At 42.3% G+C, this 16,652-nt stretch overlaps 1 protein-coding gene across 4 annotated transcripts in view; it reads right to left on the bottom strand.

The window, feature by feature from the left end:
* Nucleotides 1-5,683, bottom strand: part of DYNC1I1 (dynein cytoplasmic 1 intermediate chain 1) — a 319,773-nt gene extending 314,090 nt beyond the window's left edge. For 2 of the 4 annotated variants that reach the window (XM_043588924.1, XM_043588927.1), the window contains exon 1: nucleotides 5,463-5,683. The gene's annotated coding sequence lies outside the window, so the exon portion shown is untranslated. The remainder of the gene's footprint in view (nucleotides 1-5,462) is intronic. The other 2 variants (XM_043588926.1, XM_043588928.1) reach the window with 1 other exon arrangement.
* Between the last annotated feature and the right edge of the window lie 10,969 nt (nucleotides 5,684-16,652).

Here is a 16,652-nt window from a genome sequence, read left to right as displayed (position 1 = left end):
TTGAGAATTAAATGTAGGGGCTTTAGCACACCTCAAGGGAAAGCAGGACTTGCTTATTCTCCAGTACACTGAGAGACGTCTAATTTTCTTGTTCTCTTTTGATAATACATTTAGGCTTTTCCCATCAGCACGTGGGGGACTCTCTGTCTTGAAGGACTCTCTGTCTTGCCACAATGAAAAGCTACACTAAACGGTATTTTTTGGCATCCCACATAGAAAAACAATGACATACGATGGGAACAGAATAAACAAACTTTGGAATCTGGCCAACCTGCATTTGAAATCCAGCTTTCCCACAAACTGGTTTCAGGTGGCCTTGACAAAGTGGCTTCATGTTTCCAAGCATCAGATTCTTTGTTTGTCAAATGAAGATAAGAATGTCAGCCTTACAGGGCTATTAGAATGATTTGATGAACCTAAACATGAACAGGGTAAGTACCTAATGGATGGCAAGCAACGCTAAGGCTTCCTGCCATTCTTGAAGATCTCACTTGGTTGCAGCGTGCATTAGTGTAAGTTGGTACCACCCCACCCCCCACCCCCTGCCTTCAAAATGCCTTGGTAGCAAAATGCCAATAATGCTCTGGTAGCTACAAACATTTTTTTCTTGGTCGGTGCTCATAGGATAGTTTTGCCTTGTTTTCTACACATTTCAGCAGAGTGGCCTCAGCTCCTAGCCCCTCTTCTAAACTGTGCCTGTGAACCAGTGGTTCTTTTTTTTTTTTAATTTTTTTTTTTCAACGTTTATTTATTTTTGGGACAGAGAGAGACAGAACATGAATGGGGGAGGGGCAGAGAGAGAGGGAGACACAGAATCGGAAACAGGCTCCAGGCTCCGAGCCATCAGCCCAGAGCCTGACGCGGGGCTCGAACTCACGGACCGCGAGATCGTGACCTGGCTGAAGTCGGACGCTTAACCGACTGCGCCACCCAGGCGCCCCTGAACCAGTGGTTCTTAATCTCTTTTGGTCACAAATCCCACACCCCGCCCCTTGCCACCAGAAAGTTGCATTTCTATACATATGCATTAAATTTTGCATCAGTATTATCGGGTTCGGTGACCACCAGAACACCATCATGTGCCTGCTCTCCACAATGCCTAGGACTCCTATTTAAGAAGCCTCCTCTGAACAAAGAATCAGGAGATGCTTTATGAACATGTGGGCTCCTCAGGGTTTGCACCTGGACAGTAGTGTCTATGTTCCAATGCAAGCTTCACTCTGACATTCTGGTGCCAGGCTTTCTGTAGAGAGGAAGCAAAGAAAATCAGCCCAGGATATCTATGAAAAGTTCTTAATCAAGAGGAATATTTTTTATACGGATCTGGGCAAAAGTTTATAAATTTCAAAGAAATAAAATGAGAGTCAGATTAACTTAATTCTCAAAAGAAGTGAACCCTAAAAGTTCATTGTCCTAGCAAAGTTCCCCAAAGAACGCATTTTCTCACATTTTATAGGGGGTGTAGAAGTCACAACATTTTCTAGTAAAAGGGATCCCTGATCAAGGAAATGACTATTTACATGGCACTTGGGATCCACAAAGTATCATGGGTAATTACCTAATTTCATTAAGGAGAGAGAACCAAATTGGTACTCGATTTCAGAAGAGCTATAGTGCTACATTGAGTTTGCCATATCATCCATAGTTATCAATCTGCTGACAAAAAGTATGGCCACCATTGAGGCTTAAAGGACATGACAATGGTCCATAGGGATGTTAGGTAGCAAATCTGAAAGAGACAGACAAGTTCAGCTTTTTCTTGTTTCTGATAGGGGATGCTAGCAAAACTGGGTGAGCTCTGGTTTGGGAGTCAAACAGACCTGATTTGAACCCTGCATCTGCTATTGATTATCTATAACCCTGAATATGTCACTGAACTCAGTCACATCATCTATAAAATATGGTCAATAACATCTATTTCATAGGATTCATATAAGGATTAAAACGAAATAACATGAGAAAAGAGCTTGGTATTCAGTATATGAAAATTAACCAATATAATTGTTCTGTAGTATGAAAGAGTAGATTCAGACTGCTTAGGGTTCAAATCCTGCCTCTATAATTTATCAGTTGAGCAATTTTCAAAAAAGTTAGTTGGCATCTTTGTATCTTTGTTTCCTCATCTGTAAAATAGGATTACAAATAATATATAACTCATAAGATATTTGTGGATTAAATAAATTAATACATGGAGAAGTAACGTAAAATCCAATGCCTGGGCCAAGTGCTCAACGCATTTTAGCAAATGTTTCGGTAAGGTAATACATTTAGAAAACTGCTCAGTATATTATTAACCTTTGCTTTACTTGGCAGAGCAAAATGTAAGGCAAACAAAATGATGAAGGATATACTTAACTTTGCAAAAGACCTTTTCATCTGAGGCTAGGTTAAGTTATAGAAAGAAACAGGTGATGGAAAGAATCAGTAGCCCATTTAGGTAAATCACTTTGGATGAAGCCTATGCACAGTCTGTGTTGAGAGACATGGTTTGAAGACTTGGTATGTATTTTACAAGACCAGACAGAGAAGTACCCAAGATGAATCCCCAAAAATTACCTCAGTGCTGGAGTCAAGGAAAAGGCTTATTGGGGCACCAGTCCATTGAATGTCCAGCTCTTTTAAAAAAAAATTTTTTTTTTAATGTTTTTATTTATTTTTGAAAGAGAGAGACCGAGCGTGAGCAGGGGAGGAGCAGAGAGAGAGGGAGACATAGAATTTGAAGCAGGCTCCAGGCTCCGAGCTGACAGCCCGGAGCCCAACGCGGGGCTCGAACTCACGAACTGGGAGATCATGACCTGAGCCGAAGTCAGACGCTTAGCCGACTGAGCCACCCAGGCGCCCCTTCAAAAAATTTTTTAAACATTTATTCATTTTTAGGCAACAGACAGTCACAGAGCATAAGTGGGGGAGGGGCAGAGAGAGAGGCAGATGCAGAATCTGAAGCAGGCTCCAAGCTCTGAGCCATCAGCACAGACCCCAATGCGAAGCTTGAACCCACGAACCTCAAGATTATGACCTGAACCAAAGTCGGACACTTAACAGACTGAGCCACCCAGGCACCCCGAGTGTCCAACTCTTGATTTCGGTGCAGGTCATGATCCCAGGGTAGTGGGACTGAGCCCCTCATGGGGCTTGTGCTGAGTGTGGAAACTGCTTAAGATTCTCTCTCTTTCTCTCTCTCTCTCTCTCTCTCTCTCTCTCTCTGCCCCTCCCCCATGTGCGCTCACACCTTCTCACTCTCTCTAAACTAAAATTAAAAAAAAAAAAAAGGAAAGGTTTATTTATTAAATGTAGACTTGGGAAGAAATGTTTGGGGAAGTAGAAGGGCTGGTCAGAAAGTTGACAAAGCCCTCTCAGACATAAAGCATGATGACACAAATGCTGGTTGACTTCCTCTTAAATTTTGTTTATTTTTGTGAGAGAGAGAAAGAGACAGAGAAAGAGAAAGAGAGTGCGTGCACGCACACACACACACATGCACACACACAAGTGGGGGAGGGTCAGAGAGAGAGGGAGACAGAGGATCCAAAGTGGGCTATGTGCTGACAGCAGACAGCCCAATGTGGAGCTCGAACTCACAAACCATGAAATCATGAACTGAGCCTAAGTCCAGAGGGTAAGGAACTGAGCCACCCAGGTGCCCCTGACTTCTTCTTATAATCTCAGAAGTTTGTCAGAAACTAGGCACCAGGGACCACCACTGTAAGAATTGCCTCACTTTCTTATGGGTTAAATTTTTTCTCTGTCCATATCCCTAATAGTGATTATACCTGATGATGTAGATCTCAAACACCAAAGAGCTTCAGGACATGTTTCAGTAGAAGAGGAAAGGCTGGGGGTGTGGAGGGGCTGAGCCATCCCTCTGCAGTTGGGCACTGTGTGCCTGCATCCTTCGGTCCAAGTGGAGAGGAAGCAGGTGCATCAGTGCCTGAGGCCCAAGACAAGGACAAAAAAGAGAGACACAAGGGATGTGCTGGGCCAAAAACTGGGGCCAGACTGGACAGGCTGTACAAAGCCTCTACTGGGCGCCAAAATATATTGTCCTAACATCCTAATGATGATGCTGCAAGATCTTACAGAAAAATGGCTCTTGGAGCACTGAATCCTCAGAACTTAAACAACATTGGCAGGTTGGTTCCCGTGAAGAGAACATTTTGATGACTGAGTATATTTTTATTGAGAAACATGGTCAAAAGAGCAGAGTTTAAGGCCTTTGTTTCTCACACAAAGAACTTCTGGACAAAATTTGGCATTTTAAATCATCAGAGGAAGTATTAATCACATTCCCACCGGCACCCTCAGGATGCAACTTGCACTGAAGTCTCCATTCCAAATTTCCTAACGCTGTCTCTCACTATAATCTTCACAGTGAAAATATGTTCATAGACCGTCACCCATAGCTGTGCTAATATTAGCCATACGCTGTCTTCCGCAGTTACCCATGCCTTACTGTCAGCTATGCTTTCTGCTAATCTAGAATATTTGGGAGCAATTTTTCACAACCCTGAACTAGAATAAGTCTACAGTGCACACTTGAAAGGCATTCCAGGCAAGAAAATGGCTGGCCATTTGTTCTTGCCCCTTACCTAGATGAGGTAGAGGCCAGAATAGACTATATTCCATCTTCTGCATTTTTGCTGAGTCTCCGATTTCCAAAGTAATTTCCTGTCCTGATCCTGGGTTTCCACTTAACCTTATTAACCAAGACACAAGTCATGAGACTCTCGCACACTCAGTTCCCATCAGCGCTGCTAGGATCACTGCCCTAATGATGACGACGCACAGATTTATAAGGCCACAGCGATTCCAGAGTGGGGGTAGGAGAGCCACGCGGCTAGGAAGGTGTTTACGAAAACACATCCCCTAACCACACTTTTTTGCAGCAGTGAGAGAAACTGGCATCTTCTTGCGTGAGTGTTTAATTAATGCCCTGCTGGAAGTACATTCGCTCCCTCCGACTTGGCGGGTAGCAACAGCATCTAAGAGCTCTGCAGACAGCTGAAAATGTAATCAAACAGCATCCTTTCCCTTCCCTCTGCAGCTTCCCCTCCCCCAGGGGCCGTCAGCTGGTGGCCCACAGGGGTGCGGATCTCACCGCCGCTAGCCTTCTGCCGCCCAGGACCGGACCGAGGCGGGGCACACTGGGACGCCCCTCCCAGCCCGCGAGGTGGGCGACAAGGTGATGACACCACGACCCCTCCTCCTCTGCCCCCGCCTCTGGGCTCTACCGGGAGAAACTGCAGCAGGGGGGTGTCGCTGGGGGGGGGGGGGGGCTCTGGCCGCCTTAGGGCGCCGCGTGAGCACGCAGGAGCCTGGGGAGGGGGCCGTGGCAGAGGTCCGGCTGCGGCTGCGGCGGCCCAACTACTGCCCGGCTACCCGCGCAGACGACCCTGGGGCTGGGAGGGTCGAGGGGCGACGCGGAGGCGGCGGCCGGGAGAGCGCGACACCCCCCTCCTGTTTACCTGGACGCGCTCGGCGGCGGCGGCGGCGGCACTGGGCTCCCCGAGCGAGCGCGGCAGCGGCCCCCGGGGGGTGGCGGGGTCGAGGCTCGAGCGGCTCCAGAGGGCTGCGGGCCCGGCGCGCGCAGGATGTGCTGTCTCACGCTGCGCCGGCCGCTCGGCTCGCGCTCCTCGGGGACCCAGCACTTCCTCTCTCTCCGCGAGCCTGACACTGACAGCTCCCTCGGAGCACCCAGTCTGCGGGGCTCGCCCCGCCCCCGCCCACGCCCTCCACGCCCCGCGCCCCTCCCGCGGGAGGGCCCTCCGCTCGCAGCCTTCTCACAGGTCTCGCAAGGGAGGGGTGGCGCCGGCCCAGCAGCGGGTGGCAAACCGGGGGCCTGGGGAGGTCAACCCGTCTATCTGTACAATCGGCAGGACTCACCTAAGTTGCTGCAAACAGAGGAGCTTAGGTGTTTTGGGAGCTGTTGCTGACATGCCAACATTGAACAACTTTCACTCCCAGACAACTACTTTAAGGTCATTTAAGTAGAAATAGAGAAAGCTCAGCTCCATCTGCTACACACAAAGACATAGGTCTGATTTATCCCTATTTTTTTCCCAGAAGAAAAAAAATGTATATATAGCTCGCCTCCACAACGTTGCTTCTTGGATTCCTAGCTGTTAAAAATCTGGGTAACCATTCTTGAACTCCCTCAAAGCTTACTGTAACAGCTAAGTGGTAAACCCAGAAATGGAGTTTGGGCTTCTAATCAGTGCAGATTTGGCACCATTTTATAGCTAAGTTTTTCGTTGTGCTTCTTGAATATCTGTGAGGTCACTGTCCACATTAACATGGAAGTTACTGAAGGACAAAGACTGTGTCTTCTTCGCTGTTGTATTCCCAATACCACAACAGTGTTTGATGCATAATAAATGCTGAGTAACTGTTTATGAATTTATTTAATCAAGTGCTACAGTAATTTCAAAATAAATAAATATAGAGGTAAATATATTATACCTACTTATGAAATGGCCATCCTTTTTTCCAATTTTGCCTTCCTGGCAAATTACTGTGACCGTAAGTCTGGCTAAAAAATAGACAAGTGGAATGTCTTTTGAAAGAAGGAATTCAAGATATTGCAGAGAAAAAAACTTACGAAACAAACACTTGCCATTGCCATGTATTGGATACTTAATAGAAATCAAACTCTACGTACATTTTTCTTTTAAGTTTTTTATTAGCACTGTGTAGTAGATAAAATGCCATCCCCATAGTTAAAGGACTGAATCTCAAAGAAGTTAACTACTTTGCCCAAGTTCCCCAGCTACAGAGTGATGTAGCTGAGATTGGAACCCCTGTTCACCTGACTTCACTGCTTGTACATTACCAACTGGTATTACTGTCTCTCCAATATGGGGGTTATTGTATGCCCACTACCTGCCAAATCTAGGAACTTCAGGTGGTCCAAAAATGAGAAGAATATAAGCCCTTTTTACAAAGAAGTTAAAATCCAGTTGAAGGTAGAAGGAAGGGTAAACATATAACTAAAGGCAAACAGGGGCATCTGGGTGGCTCAGTGGGTTGAGCGACCGCATCTTGGTTTTGGCTCAAGTCATGATCTCATGGCTTGTGAGACTGAGTTCTGTGGTGGGCTCTGTGCTGACAGCAGGGAGCCTGCTTGGGATTTTGTCTCCCTCTCTCTCTGCCCCTACCCTCCTCATGTGCTCACACTCTCTCTCTTTCAACATAAATAAACTTTTTTTACAGGCGAACAATAAGGAAATGGCCAAAGCAATACAATATGTTAAAAGAACTCCAACAAGAGCTCATCTGGTTGGAGTGGGGAAGGTCATAGGAGAAAATTAGAATTGTGAATATGGATAATATCTGAAACAGATAGATAGGGGTTTAAGAGTAGAAATGAGGGGCGCCTGGGTGGCGCAGTCGGTTAAGCGTCTGACTTCAGCCAGGTCACGATCTCGCGGTCCGTGAGTTCGAGCCCCGCGTCAGGCTCTGGGCTGATGGCTCAGAGCCTGGAGCCTGTTTCCGATTCTGTGTCTCCCTCTCTCTCTGCCCCTCCCCCGTTCATGCTCTGTGTCTCTCTGTCTCAAAAATAAATAAACGTTGAAAAAAAAATTAAAAAAAAAGAGTAGAAATGAAGAGGGAAGAACATTTCCAGGCATAAACAAAGCTCTAGAAAAGAGAAACCACATGTACCCAGCAAATGCTGAGTGGTCCAGCTTTTTGAAGTATGGCAGACTCATGGGGGAGCAGATTGAGACTTAGGGAAGGCTGAAAAGAAGATAGTGGAATACCACCATTACAGATATTTGAGCAGGAAATGACATTTGGAAAGGGTCATCCAGGAGCTTCTACGGATAAAGGACTGAAACAAGTAAAGACTAATTCAAAGTTCATTTTAAGAACCTAGGTCAGGATTAGGAAGGCCTGAATTTGTCAAGTTGTGTTTATCATAATGGCTTATGTCCCCAGCACAAATTTTTAAAAAGTGCTTATAATTATTTTCATTATCATGTGTACAGGCATAGTATAGATATTGGGTGTAGGACTAGAAATAAATAAGAAATGAATGATCTCTATATTCCAGAGACTCAAAATCTAATGAAAAGACACAATCGGCTTTAATACCAAACAGACTAATAAAAGTAGAATAAAAAAGGTAGAAAGACATTTGCCATGAGAGATCAGGAAGGGGAAAATGCCTTACAGTAGGGCGTCCTCATGATCTGGAGGCATTTGTTGAAGAGGTTCTGGGTGTATGTATACGGTTGGATACGAATCTTGACAGATGGCAATGTGCATTTGAGAACGGGGTTAGATAGCATGCATAGACTTTACCTTAGTTTTATTGATAGATCTTATTTTTTTAGAGTATTCTAAGTTTACAAAAAATTTACGCAGTAGTACAGTGTTCCCCCTATACCCCCTACAAGTCATAAACTGCTCATTGCAAATATACCCGTTTCACCTCTTAATCTATTTAATGCTCCAAAGTTTGAAAGAAGAGCCCCAAGAATTAGTTAAATGGTTACTATAAAAAACACGCCGGGCAAATTTCTAACTTACTAGCCTTTAAGAAGTTGCTAAAGAGTCTTGCAGAGAGACAGTGGTGTGGCTAAATTCTCCTACTCTGGAATCAGACTTTCTGAGTGTGAGCTTAAGTCGACTGCTTACTGGTTTTGTATATTTGCACACGTTAGTAGACTCTTCTGAGACTCAACTCTCCTAGAAGTCAAAAGGGGGTAATAATGACACTTGTCACCTGTGATATTTCAATGAATTAATCCATGCGAAGCACTTCACACAGCCCCTAGCATATAATTAGAAACATTCAATAAATGTTAGCTCTAGTTTGCTATTATTAGTTCAGTCAGCATGAAAAGTCCCAGAGCTTTGTACTCTCTAAACTCAGTGTCCAATCTGTGATATTACCAGACTTCAGGGACTACTGAGACCTTGGAGTCACTACCAGCCTTCAAGAAAGAGAGTCTTCTGTCCTCATGCACCTCATACATCAGTGCCAGATACAGGTGTGGCCCGCAGCTGGCTCCCTTGTCTAACTCACTTGCCTAGAACCCCATTTCACCCAGGTTCCAGCAACATTCTTATGTACCAGATTTCTTCCTATCTGCCCGAGAGTCTCCTCTGCAATTTTTTCTTCAGTCCATTATATCTTGGTTGGAAGAAATAAAACTGAAAATTAACCCCAGTGATCCAAAGGCTCTAACACCACAGGTTCCAGCAACATTCTTATGTACCAGATTTCTTCCTATCTGCCCGAGAGTCTCCTCTGCAAGTTTTTCTTCAGTCCATTATATCTTGGTTGGAAGAAATAAAACTGAAGATTAACCCCAGTGATCCAAAGGCTCTAACACCACAGAAAAGAAATGTGAGCCATCTGAGTTGGCTTTTAAAATTGAAAGATAACCAAGAGGAAAAAAAATGCTTGAAAATATTCTCCAGTTAAGACAACATATGTTCTACATAGTGCTCAGAATAAAAACCTGTAAGGAAACTAATTTAAAACCACTGATGAATTTCATATATAGTTTTGTGTAGGATATATATCAAGTGAGACATGTTTTATGTATTTTTTGATTATATGACTAAAGATGGTCAGTTTGTGCCAAACCAAAACAATAATAGATGTTCAGAAAAAAAGGTGCATTATTAGTATTTTAAGATTTACTAGAAATCGAAGAGTGACTTAGGATGAAATCAATGATTGCAATGTATAAAGCAACTCTTGCTTTTTGTCTTCTGGACACTTCATTACAGCATGTTGTCTATGTTTTTATAGATGCAAAGAACCTACAATAAATAAATACACTCACATAAAATTTGCTATCAGTTTTGGAAGAATGAATTCAGAGATATCTGTTATATAGTTTTAGATTTTTTAAATGCTTTTTGAATAACTTCCAAAGACAACTCCACTTATACTATAATTACCTATATTTGGCATGTAATTGTGTTATAATCACCACCCCCCTTCACTTTTGCCTCCTTGTATCTGTCCCTCCCCTTCCCCCTTACATTTCCTTCCATCAGCTTTTCTTTCAAAGATGATGCTAAGCCAAAATGCATATTTTTTAACAATCTGTATAAAATAACACAATTTTTAGTACTAAAGGAATGTATAAATCAGAGATATTAAATTGAGGTTAAGAACCCAGGCCCTGAGTCAAGAATACCTGGGTTAACTAGCTCCTGTGATTCACTAGCTATGTGGTTCTGCACAAATTGCTTAACCCTGTTATGCCTCAATGTATCTTCATCTGTAAAATGGTCATCATACTGCCCATCTCTTAAGATTGTAATAAGAATTGGGGCACATGGGTGGCTCAGTCGGTTAAGAGTCCAACTTCAGCTCAGGTCATGATCTCACAGTTTGTGAGTTCCAGCCCCACATCGGGCTCTGTGCTGATGGCTCAGGGAACCTGCTTCAGATTCTGTGTCTCCCTCTCTCTCTGTTCTTTTTTTTTTTTTTCTCAATGTTTTTTATTTATTTTTGGGACAGAGAGAGACAGAGCATGAACGGGGGAGGGGCAGAGAGAGAGGGAGACACAGAATCGGAAACAGGCTCCAGGCTCTGGGCCATCAGCCCAGAGCCTGACGCGGGGTTCGAACGCACGGAGCGCGAGATCGTGACCTGGCTGAAGTCGGACGCTTAACCGACTGCGCCACCCAGGCGCCCCTCTCTCTGTTCTTTCCCCTACCTCACTCTATCTCTCTCTCACTCAAAAATAACTAAACATTAAAAAATTTTTTTTAAAGATTGTAATAAGGATTAAATGAGATAATTCTTATAAAAATTGATACAGTGATTGGCAACAAGTAAATTTTAAATGAATGTTAAATATTGTTATTATGTGGATATGCACAGCAAAAGGAATGAAAGGTAACAGAAAAATATTACCAAAATGCTGGCTATTTTGGGTGATTCCACTACGGATTTATTTTTACATGTTCCAACAAGCCTGTTAGATATGAGGAATATTTCACTAACAGCATTAAGTCACTTGAAAACAATAGAGGTTTATACCATAAGCTTCTTTCTTTTATTTATTCATTTTTTTACATTTATTTCTTTTTGAGAGATGGAGACAGAGTACAAAGCGGGGGAGGGGGGGGCAGAGAGAGAATGAGACACAGAATCCCAAGCAGGTTCCAGGCTCCAAGCTGTCAGCACAGAGCCCGATGCAGGACTCGAACCCACCCACAAACTGTGAAGTTATGACCTGAGCCGAAGTCATATGCCCAACCGACTGAGCCACCCAGGCGCCCCTAAACTTCCTTTTAAAACTCCCTAAACGTACACTAAATCTTATTTGGCAACAGTTACAATATACGTTGTAGACATCAGAAACAAGAAGCTAAAGATGGATGAAGCCTTACACCTTCTTGCTAACAGAGGAGTCAGGATAAGGATGGAGTCAGGATCAAAGAAGATGATTGTGCCCTCTCACTTCTTGGATATATACCAAGTATCATGTTCTTTTCTCCCTGCACACCACTTCCAACACATACCACTTAGGTAGTTATTGTGCTACTCTGGTTCCATTGAGATGCAATGAGCCATGAAGGAATCCCTCCCCAGGGAGCTTATAATGATATGCTACAGTATTCTCTGGAACTAGAAATATACACTGCCCCTGTCTATCCTCTAGGGAGGTGCCGTTCACGCTAGTGATGAATGGATAGAGCTATGTGGCCAGCGGTGCCCTTGTGACCTCCAGGTCCTTGCTCTCCTGCATTTGCTAAGTATTCAGGTGAAATCCTTTATTTAGGATATGAGTTCATTGAGAGGACATGACCACCTGTTGACCAGCAAACTGGACCCAGCAATCAGAGACTCCTCACCCCCTCCCTCCCCGTCCTTGAAATGTACTTCTGCCCCCTTTTCTCACAGTGAAAGCCGTTTTCAAGGACAGCCTTGAGAGAGCAATGTTATTGAGAGAGAGAGAAAAAGAGAGCATGAGCAGGGGAGGGGCAGAGAAAGAGGGAGACACAAAATTCCAAGCAGGCTCCAGGCACTGAGCCGTCAGTACAGAGCCCTATGCGAGGCTGGAACTCACAAACTGTGAGATCATGACCTGAGCTGAAGTCTGACGACGCTTAACTGACTGAGCCACCCAGGCACCCCATAAACTTTTAAGATTCTGGCAGGTGGGCATGGAAAGCTACTCCTCTTGTGGCCGCTCCAGACAAGCCTCTAACGTAAGTTCGCTTGTGTATAAAAATCGCCACCTATGAATCTTTTTTCCGTCTCTGTCTTCTGTCTGTCCTTGCCTTTCATGTATGGGGGCCAATTTGCAAACCAACAGGGTAACATAATTCACATTTTTTGACCAGATGATTTCTGAAAATACGGTCTATCGAATATAAGTTTAACTCATTTATGGGAAGATAGTGAAAGAAAGAGATTATGGTTCCATTTAAGTTTTTAGCAAGAAAACCAATTAGCACATGAGAAAGCCTTCAATGTTTTAATGCTCCCCTATAAGAACAAGATCTTAAGGCTTACCCAGACCATTTCTTTGCCTCTTGCGTTTGCCTACCATATTTTGAAAGATTTCCAAATCGATACTTTAGATTGACTTTTTTATTATTGCAAGTGTATGTGTGTGTATTCAAATTCTGAATACTGGTCTGAAGTGAATAAAGGATGATTCATAAATATTTTAAAGAGTTAGCTGTATGTCCATTTGTCATGGAGCCTTCGGGTAATTCTTTGCTTTGCTTTTCTCAGTTTGCAAGAAGTGATCTAATAACAGTAGTGAATAAACTTTTTTTCAATGTACTTTAAAGTTCAATTTAATTTTTCATCTTCTGTTAGTGAACTATACTTAATAGTCTCTTTTTCACCTACCTTTTTTATTACGGTTTTCTTACCATATGGGTTAAAAGCAATAGAAGATAAAATATCATCAGCTGCCTAGAGGTACTGTACATCCTTCATTACTTTGACATCCTTCATATTACATAATCATTTGTAACTCAAGCTTTTTCTCTCACTAAAGGCTCATGTCGAGGAGATAAATTGCTGAATTGCTGAACTGTTCAAGTAGTTTCTTAATGTTCCAACTTGTAAAATATAAATAAGGTCATATAAAATCAGGTTGAATTAGATGATTAACTACCATTAAGAGTCTGATAACATTGTTTTTTTTCTTTATAGTAAAAGAGTTAAAAATACAAATAGATATGTGTATTTTGAGAAAATGCTTTGAAACATTTCAGGGTAACCAATTAATAAAAATCCATGTTTTGTTCAACAGAGCCAACAAATAAGAATATATTTCATGTTTCATTTCTGTGGTGGAGTGGAGGAAAAGAAAGAGAAAGACAGACAGAAAGTTCCAGAGAAGCAGAAATAAAGAAGAAAAAGAAGAAGAAGAAGAAGAAGAAGAAGAAGAAGAAGAAGAAGAAGAAGAAGAAGGAGGAGGAGGAGAAAAATCAGAGACAGGGAGTCCATAACCTTTGAGATTAGACCTCATTATAAGGTAAAGTAGTCCTGTCATTATTTCAAACAATTTTGGACACTGGATCAATTTTAATTGGTTTAAAAAATGGTTTAAAATGGTTTAAAAATGTTTAACAAATGGTTTAAAAACGTTTCCATCTCTTCTTGGAAGGGTATGGCTTAATTTTTTCTTTCCCCCCAAAATATTTGGGTTTTTTTTTCAATTTTATTTAAGCCCAAGTTAGTTAACGTATAGTATAATAATGGTTTCAGAGTAGAATTTAGTTATTCATCACTTACATGTAATACCCAAGGCACATCCCAACAAGTGCCCTCCTTAATGCTCATCGCCCCTTTAGCCCCATCCTCCCACCTAACACCCCACCAGCAACCCTCAGTTTGTTCCCTATATTTAAGAGTCTCTTATGTTTTGCCTCCCTCTCTCATTTTATCTAATTTTTTTCCTTCCCTTCCCCTATGGTCGTCTGTTTTGTTTCTTAAATTCCACCTATGTGTGAGTGAAATCAATATGATACTTATCTTTCTCTGACTTATTTCACTTAGCATAATACATTCTAGTTCCACCCACGTTGTTGCAAATGGCAAGACTTCATTCTGTTTGATCACAAGTAATGTTCTATTGTCTCTCTCCCTCTCTCTCTCTCTCTCTCTCTCTCTCTATATATATATATATATATACATATACATATACATATACACTACATCTTCTTTATCCATTCATCAGTCAATGGACATTTGGGCTCTTTCCATAATATGGTTATTGTTGACAGCACTGCTATAAGCACTGGGATACATACACCCCATCGAATCAGCATTTGTGTGTCCTTGGGTAAATACCTAGTAGTAAAATTGCTGGGTCCTAGGGTAGCTCTATTTTTAATTTTTTGAGGAACTTCCATACTGTTTTCCAGAGTGGCTGTACCAGTTTGCATTCTCACCAGCAGTGCAAAAGTGTTCCCCTTTCTCCAAATCCTTGCCAACATCCGTTGTTTCCTGAGTTGTTCATTTTAGTCATGCTGACTGGTGTGAGGTGGTGTGTCAGTGTGGTTTAATTTGTATTTCCCTTATTATGAGTGATGTTGAGCATCTTTTCTTTAAAAAATAAATTAACGTTTATTTATTTTTGAGAGAGAGAGAGACAGAGTGTGAGTGGGGGAGGAGCAGAGAGAGAGGGAGACACAGAATCTGAAGCAGGTTCCAGGCTCTGAGCTGTCAGCACAGAGCCCAATGTGGGGCTTGAACCCACAAACCATGAGATCATGACCTGAGTGAACTCGGACCCTCAACCAACTGAGCCCCCCAGGGGCCCCTATTGAACATTCTTTGATGTGTATGTTGGCCATCTGGATGACTTCTTCAGAAAAGCGTTTATTCATGTCTTTTGCACATTTCTTCACTGGATTATTTGCTTTTTGGATGTTGAGTTTGATAAGTTCTTTATAGATTTTGGGTACTAACCCTTTATCTGATAAGTCATTTGAAAATATCTTGTCCCATTCCATCGATTGTCTTTTAGTTTTGTTGGTTGTTGGCTTACTTTTGTTTTCAACCATTAAGGTTTATTGTTAGAGATTTATTTTCCAATGGAATTTTTAGAATTTTATGCATGCATGAGGGGATAATTTAAGGGTTGACAATTCACTCAACTCTTAAATGTGTTCTATTCATGAATTTACTAGATACATAGCCTCAGTGGCCCTTTGAATTTCGCAGCTCTTTAGATTGCCTTTTGCATATGTGTGAAATTGCTACCTCATTCCACAGTGCCCACAGTCAGAATCAGAATATACTTTTGAGCCATTTTCTCCAAATCAGATATAAAGTTTGGTTACATAAGTATTCTATCAGGTATAATTTATGGATGGACATTGTTTAAGGCAGGAAAAAAATAGGAGCAATCAGTATTTTAACCACCATTCACAGATGACCAACTATTCTTCAAATCTTCAGATATCCTGTAAATGAGAATGACAGGGTGACAGGAGAAGAGAGCAAGGGTGGCCTTTTTTATTGGTTATAACATCATTGTCAAAGCAATATCAGTGTACTTTATGCTTTATGGATATGAGTCATCCATAGGATATACCTCAAGTGTTGGAGAAATGAGAGGGTTTTTAAACAATAGAAAAGTGGGGCACCTGGGTGGCTCCACTGGTTAGGGATCTGATTCTTGATCTCAGCTCAGGTCTTGGTCTCAGGGTTGTGAGTTCTAGTCCAGCACTGGGCTCCATGTCTGGGTGTGGAGCCTACTTAAGGAAAGAAAGAAAGAAAGAAAGAAAGAAAGAAAGAAAGAAAGAAAGAAAGAAAGAAAGAAAGAAAAAGGAGAGAGAGGGAGAGAGAAAGAAAGGGAGAGAGAGAGAGAAAGAGAAAGAGAGGAAGGAAGGAACGCAGAAGGAAAGAAAAGCATATGGTTTGGCTCTCATGAATGACAAATTGCTACTCTTGTCAGTGTATGCTCCTCTTTTTTTTTTTTTTTTTACATTTACTTATTTATTTTTGAGAGAGAGGCACAAGCGGGGGAAGGGCAGAGGGAGGGAGACAAAGAATCGAAGCAGGTTCCAGGCTGTGAGCTGTCAGCTTAGAGACCGACACGGGGCTCGAACTCACAAACCGTGAGCTCACAGACCTGAGCTGAAGTAGGATGCTGAACCAACTGGGCCACCTGCGCACCCCAGTGTATGCTTTTCTATTATAACAACTAACATCCAGTAAATAATTTTCCAGCACCTGCTATGTGCTGAGCACCAAGAATTCAGCTTCCTACTATGTGATAGGCTCTTCCCCATACATTATCATTATCATCATGCTGATGGTTGATGCACAGCAAAGCTGAGACTCAGGGAGGTTAAGTAACTTACTCAAGCTCTTACAGTTTATAAAGAGTAAAAGCCAGGCCCCTATTTCAGGATGTTTGCTTCCAGAACCCAAGAGCTTCACTTACTGTATAAACACTGTGTATCTTCTGGGGTTTCATTCAGTTGCTATAACCAATCTTGCATAGATGTCTCAGAACTGGAATTTAGGCCAGGATATCTAGGTCAGAAAACATTTACTTGACCTTGGACAAGTTATGTAATTTCTCTGACTTGGGTTCTTCATTTGTAAAATGAGAATAACACCTACCTGTTGGAGGAGGTCAATGAGATGACATGACTGTCAGTTGACCCTCAAACTGGACCCAGGCAATAGGACAATAGGAGGCCCC

Source organism: Prionailurus bengalensis, chromosome A2 (assembly GCF_016509475.1).
Source record: "Prionailurus bengalensis isolate Pbe53 chromosome A2, Fcat_Pben_1.1_paternal_pri, whole genome shotgun sequence".
NCBI classification, from domain to species: Eukaryota; Metazoa; Chordata; class Mammalia; order Carnivora; family Felidae; genus Prionailurus; species Prionailurus bengalensis.
Note: the sequence above shows the minus strand (reverse complement) of the source record. Positions and strands in the feature narration are given on the sequence as shown.